Consider the following 13,520-nt stretch of genomic DNA (forward strand, 5'->3'; position numbering starts at 1 on the left):
TCCTCCCCCTCTCACTCCAAATTTCTTTCCAGCCCAGAAGAGATGTCCTTAACCCTGACACCGGGCAGGCAACACAGCCTTCGGGACACCCGCTCTTGACTGCAGAGAACCCTATCTATATCCCTAATGATACTATCCCCTACCTCTACAACATTTCTTTTTACTCCCTCCACTTGAATGGCCCCCTGCACCACGGTGCTGTGGCCAGGTTGCTCATCCTCCCTGCAGTCCCCGCTCCTGCCCTCACAAGGAGTAAGAACCTCAATCCTGCTTGACAAGAGCAAGAGCTGCGGCTCCTTCAACACTACATCCTGGATCCCTGTACCTTCCTCACTCGTAGTCACACCGTCCTGTCCCTGACCACGGAGTATATCTGCAGTAATTAATTTCATAGTTGTGACCACCTCCTGAAATATAGAGTCCAGGAACTTCTCCCTCTCCCTGATGTGTCGCAGTGTCTGAAGCTCGGTCTTAAGCTCTTTAACATGGAGCTTGAGTTCCTCTGGCAGCAAACACTTATCGCAAATATAATGACCGTGAGCCTCAATGGTGTCCACCAGCTCCCACATTTCGCAACAGTGACACATCAACTGTTCACCCATATCTGTGTAATTAATTAAATTTCTTATTATTAGTTATGAAGACCCTCTGCCCCGATATAGATGATAATATTACACCACTATTTAATAGGACTTACCAACTTAAAGTTATAGAAGAGAAGGAAGAAACATAGAAGATAGGAGCAGGAGTAGGCCATTCGGCCCTGCTCTGCCATTCAACGATATCATGGCTGATCATCCAAACCCTAGCACCCAGTCCCTACACAGACAGCCATCCCACCCAAGCCCTATCCCCGTAACCCCACATATGTAATCCCCCCTAACACTAAGGGTCAATTTTTATCATGGACAATCAACCTAACCCGCACATCTTTGGACTGTGGGAGGAAACCGGAGCACCCGGAGAAAACCCACGCAAACACGGGGAGAATGTGCAAACTCCACACAGACAGTCACCCGAGGCCGGATTTAAACCCGGGTCCCTCACGCTGTGAGGCGACAGTGCTAACCACTATGCCACCGTGCTGCCCCTGCCAACCACTTGATCACAAACCTCCCTCATGGAAGCTGTCTGGGGGACCTATCCGGTTGAATTGTCTCACTGCTCCACGTCCGCAGTGTTGGATAAGCCTGAGAGAGGGAAGCAAAACTGAGCAACAAGCACCCCCTCATCTCCCACTTGCCCAAACTCTGCCACTTACCAAACTCTTCTTACACTCAATGCGACCACACTCAGCGCGACCGCACTAAGCCCGCCCCTTTTTATACCCGGATTCGACTTACGGCTTCAACTCCCCAACAGCTTAATTTACTGTAAAAAATTTAACTTTCTTCAAATAATTCACTTTTTTACTCACTAGAATTCAGTAAATGCAATTAAAAGACGTTTTCTGCCACTTAGCAAAGTCTGCTTAAACTCAATGCGATTGCATTGCGATTGCGTGAGAAGAAAGCATGTTAAAGTATAAGATAGAGCATAAGGATATACGTAATGATTGACATGGGTGATGAGGGGAAAACCTTTTCACCGGACGTTCCGGCTATGGCCACCAGTGTCACTGTTGTTAAACGGGTCCAAGAGGCCAATTTAAAATACCAAAGTGAAGTGATCAGGAATGGGTGGAAAGAAATGAGTCTGGTAGCTGATCAAATAACCTACTCAGAATTTCCCACGATAGATCGAACCATCCAAGTAAGTGGGGCTACTGGAGAAAGCGCGGTCCTCCATCAGATTCTTCTGATTCCACTGCAATTATCCCCAGTAGTCGTAACTGGTGGGTTACTCTTTGGGTAGGTCCCAACAGCAAGGGCCTGATTTTAGGTTTAGATGTCCTGCACCAGATAGAGGCAACGTTGCTGCTAAGTGTTCATCTCTTGGAAGTAGGGGGGCCGGGGGGGGGAGATTTCCCTTCCAGCAATATAAAGCCCGACAATGCCGAGTACAAGCCCTCCGCCCGGCTAAGCACACGTGGTCGGAGGAAGGACCATGGGGGAGCGTTTCTGAGACTTACCCTCTCGCATGCGCGAAGGAAGGACCATGGGGGAAAGTTTTTGAGGCTTACCCTCTCACCTGGGCGGAGGAAGGACCATAGGGGAGAGATTGTTAGACTTACCCTCTCACATGGGCAGAGGAAGGACCATGGGGGAGAGTTTGTGAGACGTACCCTCTCACATGGGCGGAGGAACGACCATGGGGGAGAGTTTGTGAGACTTACCCTCTCACATGGGCGGAGGAACGACCACGGGATAGAGTTTTTGAGGCTTACCCTCTCGCATGGGTGGAGGAAGGATCATGGGGGAGAGTTTGTGAGAGTTAACCTCTCACATGTGCGGAGGAAGGTCCATGGGGGAAAGTTTGTGAGGGTTACCCTCTCACATGGGTGGAGGACGGACCATGGGGGAGAGTTTTGCGAGACTTACCCTCTCACATGGGCCACCCACAAATTAGACTGCGGCAGAGCGGAGATGGACCCAGTTAGGGTCCAAGGTCTTTACCAAGAGGCCCACTGAAAATACTCCCTCCGATCAGAAGCCCAAAAGACCTTTGAGTCGATAGTGTTAGACTTATTAGAAACCGGCATATTGAAAAAGACCCGCTCCCGTATCAGCTCCCCGGTATGGCCAGTGCAGAAATCAGATGGATCCTGGAGAATGACCATTGATTATACGGCTCTGAATCGGGTTACTCCAATCTCCATGCATTAGTGGTGAATCCAGCCACTATTTTAAAAAGCCTCCACGCAGCCCTGTCCATAATCGGCACTGGACATCCAAAGCAGATTTAGGGCATGCCCTTTGGATCCCGGATCCCAAGAGTGTTTCACTTTCACTGTCCGGTCCATTCATTATACTTGGACCTGGTTGCCTCAGGGATTTCACAATGCCCCTACTATTTTTCACGAGAGCCTGGAAAAGGGTATCCAGCCAGCAGGCATTGGCAGACACCAAAATGCAAGATTCTGCCTGTCTTCAGTAAGTAGATGACATTCTCATTGGCAATCCATCGCCCTCAGCTCATCTGGATGCCCTGACACAATATAACACGAATACATTTTTTCAAATTAACCTACCCCGACAGTGAAAGTTACATTCAGGCAAGGATCAGAGAAGATCCCATCTGTATAAATAGGTGTTGAGATTGGCTGTGTGTTCAGGATGAGTGTCATATGTGTTTTTCATTCCATCAGTCTGAGAACGTGTGATTTGTAGGGCAAATAATCCCTATTATTCACTGCTCTTATAATTATGTTAAATTTCAGGGTCAATGCGGCAGGAATAATTCAGTTGAGAGAGAGAGCAAGAAGGAAGCTCAAAATGTGCCGCCTATTCTCAGAATTTTAATACGACAATTGCCTAATTTCTCAAATATTTCCATATGGAAATCATCATTTTTCTTTTTTTCTACCGTTGGTTCTTTCTTCCCTCGTGATCTCTTTCTCAGCTCTCACTGACTCTCCACCGTCGGTTCCCACAGTTTATTTGTTGTCCTCTTGCACTGCTTTCCTCAGGCTCGCACGCATTTCTCAGATTGTATTGCCTTAGCGCCTTTCTCCATCTCAGGGCGACCCACAGCGCTTTACAACCAATGAAGTATTTTGAAGTGTTTTAATTTTGCAATGTTGGAAACGCCACAGCCAATTTGCACACAACATCTCCCACAAGCAGCAATGTGATAATGATCAGCTCAACTGTTTTATTCGTGCTGTTGATTTAAGGATAAATTATGAATTAAATTTACACCCGTTGTGCTCCAACAAACATCTATTTATTAGTGCTCCCCGGTGAACACGTTGCTTCTTCTGATCTAGTGGGTTGCATCAGAAGAGATTTTGCCATCTACTCATTTAAATTCACTTTATTTCCCCTTTATTTAGCAAGACAAAGACAAATTTCAGTCATCAGTTACTAGTTTCAGAACCGCTATGAATCTCTGTGGTAGCGTGGCCGAGCGGTCTACGGAGCTGGATTCAGGTTCTTCATCTTCTACGGAGCCGTGGGTTTCAATCCCACCTATCTGCCTGATATTGTGGCTTTCATAAATTTCGCTGCTTCATTCACAACAGGCAGTGAGGCTTGTTCGTATCATGTCACTTCATCATGGATGTCCTTGCCCTTTAGTGGTTGTTAAAAGGCAGATGTGATTTGAAGAATTTCCTTTCGTCCATAATTGGCGCGAACACTAGAAACACCATGACCCAAGAAACTGATTTCAGGCAATTTTCTCACTCTTCAACACACCACAGATATACAGCACATTTGCATTTGTGTTTTTTTCATTTCGTGCAATCTATCGACCGCGCCCCCCATCGTTGTCACTCTCACACCCACCATCTCTCCGTCATTTCCCCGTTCGCCCTTCAGAACGTTGAGCAGCACACCCCATTTGCTCCTGTGCTCCAATCCGCTTAATATAACACGAATATATTTTTTCCAATCTAACCTAACCAGACATTACATTAAGACATGCTTAAGAGAAGATACCTTCTTCAATGTAAAAAAAACTTGGGGGGATCTGGACTCTGTGTTCAGGATTTTAGTCGGATGTGTTTTTCATTCCAGTAGTCTGAGGCACTTGTGATTCGGAGGGCAAATATCGCCTATTGTTCTCTCCTCTTATAATTATGGTAAATTTCAGGCTTAGTGCGGCAGGTATTTTTATCGCACTTTACGCTTTACTTACAGCAACTTCCTTCTTGCAATAAACACAATAACCTGCAACACAAATTTCAAATCAATTTATATGCACCAACATAAGCTGCAATTGCTGCAAACTTTTTCTCAACGCATTCCTGCAGTGCCGCCTCTCCAGCACCAGATGGTGCTCTTGGCCTTTACACAACAGGGAATACCTTCACACAAGAGGGAACACCGTTACACAACACGGAGAACCTTTACACAACAGGAAACACTTTACTCAATAGCGGACATCTTTACAAAGCAGACAACATCTCTAAACAACAGGGAAAACCGTTACACAACAGCGAACATCTTTACACAACAGAGAACAAGTTTATATAACAGGGGACAGCTTTACACAACAGGGAATTTCTTTACACAGCAAAAAGCACCTTCATGCAAGTCTCTCTCTTTATTCCTGTCTCCGTTTCCCTGTCTGTCTACCTCCCTCTCTGTTTCTCTCGCAGTCTCGGTCTTTCCCTCAGTCTCGGTCTCCCCCTCATGTTATTCAGTCTGTTTGTCTCTCTCTCCTGCTGGTTTCTTCGGTGTCTTTCTCTGTCGCTCCCTCTGTGTGGCCAACAAGACCCTTGCTGGTTGTCTGTGTGTCATTCTGGGTCTGTCCCATTGTGGGTGGTGTAATTCTGAGTGTCCTTGTGATATTGTGCAGCCATGTGAGGCTGCCAACAGAGTTGCTGCGGGATCCGGGTCTCTGGGCTGTTTGCGGGCCATGCTATAGCTTTCAACACAGCCTGGATGCTGTAATTTGTCTCGCTAACACACAGCACTGTGGAGCATCGGAACCTAAACACCAGCCAGGCTCCTGCACCAACCGCCAGCAGAGTGGCGCAGTGGAAGCATACTGGATTAAATTATATTAGTCTGCGGAAATTGTGATTAGGAGGTCAAACATCCCATATTATTCTCTCCTCTTATAATTATGGTAAATTTCAGGCTCAATGCGGCCGGAATAGTTCAGTTCAGAGAGAGCATTTGACCAAAGATGAAAAGATGACGCCTTTACTCGGAAAGTTATTCCCACAATTGGCAAAATTTTCAAAAATTTTCCATATGGAATTGATTATCTTTCTTGGTTTCTACCGTTGGTTCTTTCTTGCCTCAGGCTCGTTCTGTCCACTCTCGCTGACTCTCTGCCGCCGGTTCTCCCACTTTCATTTGTTGTCCTCTTGCACTGTTTCCCCTCAGGCTCTGCTCAAACTTGTATTACTTTAGCGCCATTCACGACCTGAACACGGCCCAAAGCGCTGTACAGCCAAAGATATATTTTAAAGTGTAATTCCTGTTGTAATGCAGGGAACGCCGCAGCCATTTTGCGCACAGCAAGCTCCCAAAGGCAACAACGTGATAATGACCAGATATCTCTATTTTTTTTCGCACTGCTGCTTTCGGGATCAATATTGAATTAAATTAGCAATTGGTGTGTTCAAACATCCATCTATTTATTGGTGTTGCCCTGTGAACAAGTAGTTTCATCTGATCTAGTGTGTTGCAATATCAGAAGAGGGTTTGCCGTCGACTACTTGAATTTCTTTTGTTACCCTTTGAAACAAAAAGCCACTTTTGAATCACCAGTCACTAGTTTCAGACGTTAACGCTGTCGCTCTGGTAGCGTCGCCGAGTGGTGTAACGTAAATGGAATTAGGCTCCAATTTCTTTTGAAGCGAGAGTTCGAATTCCACCGCTGTCAGTTATTGCGGCATTTTTAAATTGTGTTGCTTCACAAAAAGCGTTATCCTGTGCAGGCAGACTAGTTTTACCAATATCTATTTCACTTCTTAAACTTTCGATGCTAGCATTTCTGTTCACTCTCACGTCTCCACGCGCGCTGTATCTCACTTACGCAGGTTCCACCACTTTTACCATTTTGTTGCTCCTTGCTGCCACCATCTCACCGCCGCTTGCCTGTTCACCCTTCCAAACTTACCGGTTGAACAGCACCTCCCAACTGCTCCTGCGCTCCATTCCGATTAATATATAAAGAATATATTCTCAAGCTGACACAGAGGGAGCAATAGACTGGATTTTAGTGGTGTTACTTTTCCAGAGAGCAGTAATGCGTTGCACTCCGGTGTTGTAGGTGCTGACTCTCTGATCGCCTTCAAGAAGGTTGGGGAAACACATGGCAGATGGAAGTTAACGCAGAAAAGTGTGGCGTAACATAATTTGTTAGGACGAATGAGGAGAGGCAATATGAATGAAAGCTTATGGGAAGCTTGGCTTTATCAATAGAGGAATAGTGAAAAAAGTAAAGAAGTTATGCTAAATCTTCCTAAAGCACTGGTTACCCTCAGCGGGAGTAATTTGCTCAATTATCGGAATATACTTTGGGAAGGGTGGCAAGGCCTTGGAGAGGGTGCAGAGGAGATTCCCACAATGGTACCAAGGTTAAGGGATTTAGTTATCTGGAGTAATTGGGGAACCTGGGATTGTTCTCCTTAAAGCAGATACGTTAAAGGGGAGGCTTAATAGAGATATTCAAGAACTTGAGGAGATTTGGTAGAACAAGTAGGAAAACTATTTCCTCTGACAAGTAGAATGATAACCAGAGGGCATAGATGTAATATATGTTGGCGCACAGACGCTTGCTAAGTGCAGGAACACATTACCTAGAAAGGTAGTGGAGTCAGATTCGAAGCAACTTCAAAAGGAAATTGGATATGTTTTTGAATGGAATTAATCTGCAGGCTCGTTGGAAGAACGCTGGGGTGTGAGGTGAAATTGGACATCACTTTCAAAGGCATGACAGTCTATGATTTTAACCTCTCCTTAATGTCAAATGCCTACAATGAGCTCTACTCTCAGTCTACATTTTTCCGAGAAGCAATAGGCCAAATAATTACCAAAGACTTCCATCTCATTTCACATTCCATTGATCCTGGAGTGACGAGGCCAGAATTCTTCTCTTCAGGTGCTCCTTCTTCAGCACAGACACAGAAAGCAAAGGGAGATTAGAAAGAAAAGGCAGCCAGGTCTTCTCTACTACATTAAGATACAAAGCCTTCAGGCTTGCTTTTTTCACACTCTCATTATGAATTAGTTTGGCCCTTTGTGTTTCTCTCCTTTCCTTATTGCTTCTCACCTTTCTACCATCTATTTCTAACTTCATATGACTTCCCTCTTTTCCACTACCTAGGTTCCCATCCCCCTGCCAAATTAGTTTAAATCCTCCCGAACCGCCCTAGAAAATATTACCCCGAGGACATCGGCTCCCTCACAGTTCAGGTGTAGACCGTCCCCTTGGTACAGGTCACTCCTCCCCAAGAACTGGTTCCAATGCCTCAAGAATTTAAATCCCTCTCCCTTGCACCACTGCTCAAGCCACGTATTTAGCTTATCTATCTTACTCTCTCTAAACTTATTAGCTCGTGGCACTGGTAGCAATCCAGAGATTACTACCTTTGAGGTCCTACTTTTCAATTTAGCTCCTAACTCCCTAAATTCAGCTTGTAGGACCTCCTCCCTCTTTTTACCTACATCGTTGGTACCTACATGTACCACGACAACTGGCTGATCCCACTCCCCCTTCAGAATGCTCTGCACCCGCTCCGAGACATCCTTGACCCTTGCACCAGGGAGGCAACATACCATCTTGGAGTCTCAGTCTCGGCCACAGAAACTCCTATCTATCCCCCTTACAATTGAATCCCCTATCACTATAGCCCTATCCCTCTTTTTCCCGCCCTTCTGTGCAGCAGAGCCACTCATGGTGCCCTGAACCTGGCTGCTGGTGCCTTCCCCTGATAAGTCATCTCCCCCAACAGTACCCAAAACGGTAAACCTGTTTTGGAGGGAGATGACCGCAGGTGACTCCTGCACTACCTTCCTGCCTTTACCCTGCCTTTTGGTCACCCATTTACTGTCTGAGCTAGCCTTTACCTGCGGTGTGACCAACTCACTGAATGTGCTATCCACAACATCCTCAGCATCGCGTATGCTCCAGAGTGAGTCCATTCGCAGCTCCAGCGCCGCCATGCGGTCTGCTAGGAGCTGCAGCTGGACACACTTCCTGCACACATAGTTGTCAGGGACAGTGTCCCTGATTTCCCACATGGCACAGGAGAAGCATGACACGTGTCCGAGCTGCCCTTCCATGACTTAACCCTACAATACCCTTTTATTTACTACGATTTAGCTTAATTATTGAATTCTACTTAGAATAAGTTTGTGAAAGTACTCACCTACCTGTTTTCTGGTGTTGTATTTTCACTGCCGCCTCCTGTCCTGGAACCTTTTCCACCTAGGTTAGGCTCCTGAAATAAAATAAATTGAACCTACCTTTTCAACTTCCCCTAAGTTAGGAACAAGGTGGATGAATTAGTTGTGGAAATAGAGGTAAACAAGTATGATTTGATTGGGATTACAGAAACGTGGCTGCAGGGTGGGCAAGGCTGGGAACTTAACATCCAGGGATATACAATATTTAGGAAGGATCGGCAAAAAGGTAGGGGAGGTGGGGTAGCATTGCTGGTAAAGGAGGGGATTAATGCAATGGAAAGGAAGGATATTAACTCGGATGAAAGGGAATCTGTATGGGTAGAAATGAGAAATAGCAAGGGGAGGAAAACGTTAGTGGGTGTGATATATAGGCCTCCAAATAGTAATATGGAGGTGAGGGAAGGCATAAAAAGGGAAATTAGAGAAGCGTGCGATAAGAGCACAGCTGTCATCATGGGTGACTTTAATTTACATATTGATTGGACTACCCAAATTAGTAAAAATTCTGAGGAGGAGGAATTCCTGGAATGTTTTCGGGACGGTTATCTGGACCAATATGTCGAGGAGCCGACTCGACATCAGGCCATTTTAGACTGGGTATTGTGCAATGAGAAGGGACTTATCAGCAATCTTCTTGTACGAGGCCCCTTGGGTCAGAGCGATCATAATATGATCGAGCTCTCAGTCGAGATGGAGAGTGAGGAAATTGAATCAGAGACTAAGGTCCAGAACTTAAATAAAGGGAATTACGAGGGTATGAGACGGGAATTGGGTAAGATTGATTGGGTGGTGTTTCTGGGGGGATTGACAGTGGATAGACAATGGCAAGCATTCAAAGATAGAATGGAAGAATTCCAGAACATGTTTATACCGGTTTGGCATAAAAATAAACCTAAAAAGGTGACTCAACCGTGGATAATGAGGGAAATTAGGGACAGCATAAAATCAAAAAAAAGGGCATATCAACTGGCAAAAAAAAGCACCAGACCGGAAGATTGGGGGCAGTACAGGATACAGCAAAAGAGGACAAAGGGATTAATCAGGAAGGGGAAAATAGAATACGAAAGTAAACTTGCAGCAAACATAAAGACAGACTGCAAAAGCTTTTATCGGTATATCAGGAGGAAAAGACTGGTAAAATCCCAAGTCGGTCCCTTGCAGTCCGATTCGGGAGAATATATAATGGAGAATAAGGAAATGGCAGACCAATTAAACTCATACTTTGGTTCTGTATTCACAAAGGAGGACACAAATAACCTCCCAGGAATATCGACAAACATAGGGACTAATGAGAGGGAGGAGCTGACAGAAATTAGTATCTCTAGGGATATGGTGTTGGGTAAGTTGAGGGGACTGAAGGCCGACAAATCCCCGGGGCCTGATAAACTACATCCTAGGGTACTTAAGGAGGTGGCCCTGGAGATAGCAGATGCTCTAAGGATCATCTTCCGGAACTCCATTGACTCGGGAACAGTACCCGTGGATTGGAGGGTAGCTAATGTTACCCCAATATTTAAAAAGGGGGGTAGAGAGAAAACAGGGAATTATAGACCAGTAAGCCTTACATCGGTTGTGGGCAAAATGCTAGAGTCCATTATTAAGGATAAAATAGCGGAGCACTTGACAAATGGGGAAAGGATCGGACAGAGTCAACATGGATTTACAAAGGGTAAATCGTGTTTGACTAATCTGCTGGAATTTTTTGAGGAAGTAACTGGTAAAATAGATGGGGGAGAGCCAGTGGATGTGGTGTACCTTGACTTCCAGAAAGCCTTCGATAAGGTTCCACACAAAAGATTATCATGCAAAATTAAGGCTCATGGGATTGGGGGCAAAGTATTAACGTGGATAGAGAGCTGGCTGGCGGATAGAAAACAGAGAGTTGGAATAAACGGCTCGTTTTCGGAGTGGCAGGCAGTGACCAGCGGGGTGCCGCAAGGATCTGTCCTGGGACCCCAGCTGTTCACAATATATATAAATGATCTGGATCAGGGAATTGAATGCAATATTTCCAAATTCGCTGACGACACTAAACTAGGAGGAGGGGTGAGCTCTGATGAGGATGTCAGGAGGCTACAGTGCGATTTGGACAGGTTGGGGGAATGGGCGGATACGTGGCAGATGCACTATAATGTGGATAAATGCGAGGTTATCCACTTTGGGGGTAAAAACAGGAGGGTGGATTATTATCTAAATGGCAATAGATTGGGAGATGGGGAAGTGCAGAGGGACCTGGGTGTTCTTGTGCACCAGTCACTGAAGGAGAGCATGCATTTGCAACAGGCGATTAAGAAGGCAAATGGTATGTTGGCCTTCATATCAAGGGGGTTCGAGTATAGGAATAGGGATACCTTACTACAGCTGTACAAGGTGCTGGTGAGACCGCATCTGGAGTATTGTGTACAGTTTTGGTCGCCCCATCTGCGGAAGGATGTTCTTGCCATGGAAAGAGTGCAGCGGCGATTCACCAGGCTGATACCTGGAATGGCGGGAATGACCTACGAGGAGAGATTGAATAGTTTGGGCTTGTACTCACTGGAGTTTAGAAGATTGTGAGGGGATCTCATCGAAACATATAAAATTATGGCAGGCCTGGACAGGCTGAATTCAGAGAGAATGTTTCCAATGGCAGGGGAGCACAGAACCAGGGGCCACAGTCTAAAAATAGCGGGCAAATCATTTAAAACAGAGATGAGGAAGAATTTCTTCACTCAAAGAGTGGTGAGCCTGTGGAATTCCCTGCCACAGAGGGCTGTGAAGGCTAATTCAATAAATATTTTCAAGAGAGAATTGGATATATTTCTGAAGGCTAAGGGGATTAAGGGTTATGGAGAAAAGGCGGGAACGGGGTACTGAACTGGTAAGATCAGCTATGATCTCAGACGAAGATCAGCCATGATCTCATTGAATGGCGGAGCAGGCTCGAAGGGCCGAATGGCCTACTCCTGTTCCTATCTCTATGATTCAATGATTACAACAACGCATCAGTTCTGGATGTAGTTCAGTGGTAGCGCGCATGCTTCGCATGCATGAGATTCTGGGCTCAAATCCCCAACATCTCCAAATGTTGTTTCTCACAGCTTCGTTTTCGGCAAAAAGTTGTTTTAGGCGTTGCAGAATCTGAGGCCTCGGTTAAACCTTTTTTCCAGTCCTTATAATTTATCGACCACGCCAAGCTTGCTGCCAATCTTGCACCCAACATCTCACAGCCACTTCCTCGTTCGCCCTTCCAAACTTCCCTGTTGAGCAGCGCATCTCACCTGCTCCTGCGCCCCAATCCGATTAGTATAACAAGAATATATTCTCAACCTGTCCGATCCAGACAGTGAACGTTGCAATAAGACAAAGATAGGAGAAGATCCATTCCCTATAAACAGATGGTGAGCTGGAACCTGTGTTCAGGATGAGGGTCAGATTTGTTTTTCAATCCATTTATCTGATGAACTTGTGATTAGGAGTGCAAATATTCTCTATTATCTATCGTATCAAAATAGAGTCTTTGATTCCGTGAAATGAACAGTGGTTAGCATACTGCTGCTGCATTCCTGCTTCCAATGGGAACAATCGCTTCAGTGATCAGTCTCCTGACAGGCAGCCTGGATTTTCTACTTCCCTTATACCAATATTTCAAGTGCAGCGTTCCACAGTTCAGCGTTTAGGGAGTTGATCACACCGCGGGTAAAGGCTGCACAGGCAGGAAGAGAATGGGTGACCACCAGGCAGAGTAGTAGGCGCAGGCAGGTAGGGCAGGTGTCCCCTGTGACCAACCCCTTCTCAAACAGATATACCGCTTTGGATATTGTTGGGGAGGATGGCTTATCAGGGGAAGGCAACAGCAGCCAACTTCCTGGCACAGATGGTTCTGCTGCACAGGACGGGAGCAAAAAGAGGAGTAGAGCAAAAGTAATGGGGGATTCTAATTTAAGGGGAATAGAGAGGCGTTTCTGTGGCCGCAAACGTGACTCCAGGATGGTATGTTGCCTCCCTGGTGCAAGGGTCAAAGATGTCTCAGAGTGGCTGCAGAACATTTTGGAAGGGGAGGGTGAACAGCCAATTGTCGTGGAGCATATAGGTAACAACGATATAGGTAAAAACGGGACGAGGTCCAAAATGCTGAATATAGGGAGTTAGGGGGTAAATAAAAATTGAACCTCAAAGGTAGTAATCTCAGGATTGCTACCAGTGCCACGTGCTAGTCCGAGTAGAAATAGAAGGATATTTCAGATTAATACGTTGCTAGAGGAATGGTGCAAGGGGGAGGAATTCAAATTCCTGGGACATGGGAATCGCTTCTGGGGGAGGTTGGACAAGTACAAATCAGTACTATGGCCCACCATAGCAGCCCCGGGCATTAAAACAGAACCTGTAGCAGTCATACAAGAGGCTCGACTCTGTTACATTTATAATGCACCGGACCACCTGGCTAAGGAATGCACCAGCCAAGAGATGGTTTACTAATTGCGGGCGGACAGTGCATGAACAGGCCGACTGTTACCGACAGGGTGGAGGGAGAGAGGGGCAGTGACAACCCAAGAGAGGCTTGTCTCACCA

The sequence above is a fragment of the Somniosus microcephalus genome, unplaced genomic scaffold (assembly GCF_052327205.1).
Source record: "Somniosus microcephalus isolate GS21.2 unplaced genomic scaffold, FLI_Smic_1.0 unresolved_chr8, whole genome shotgun sequence".
NCBI lineage: Eukaryota > Metazoa > Chordata > Chondrichthyes > Squaliformes > Somniosidae > Somniosus > Somniosus microcephalus.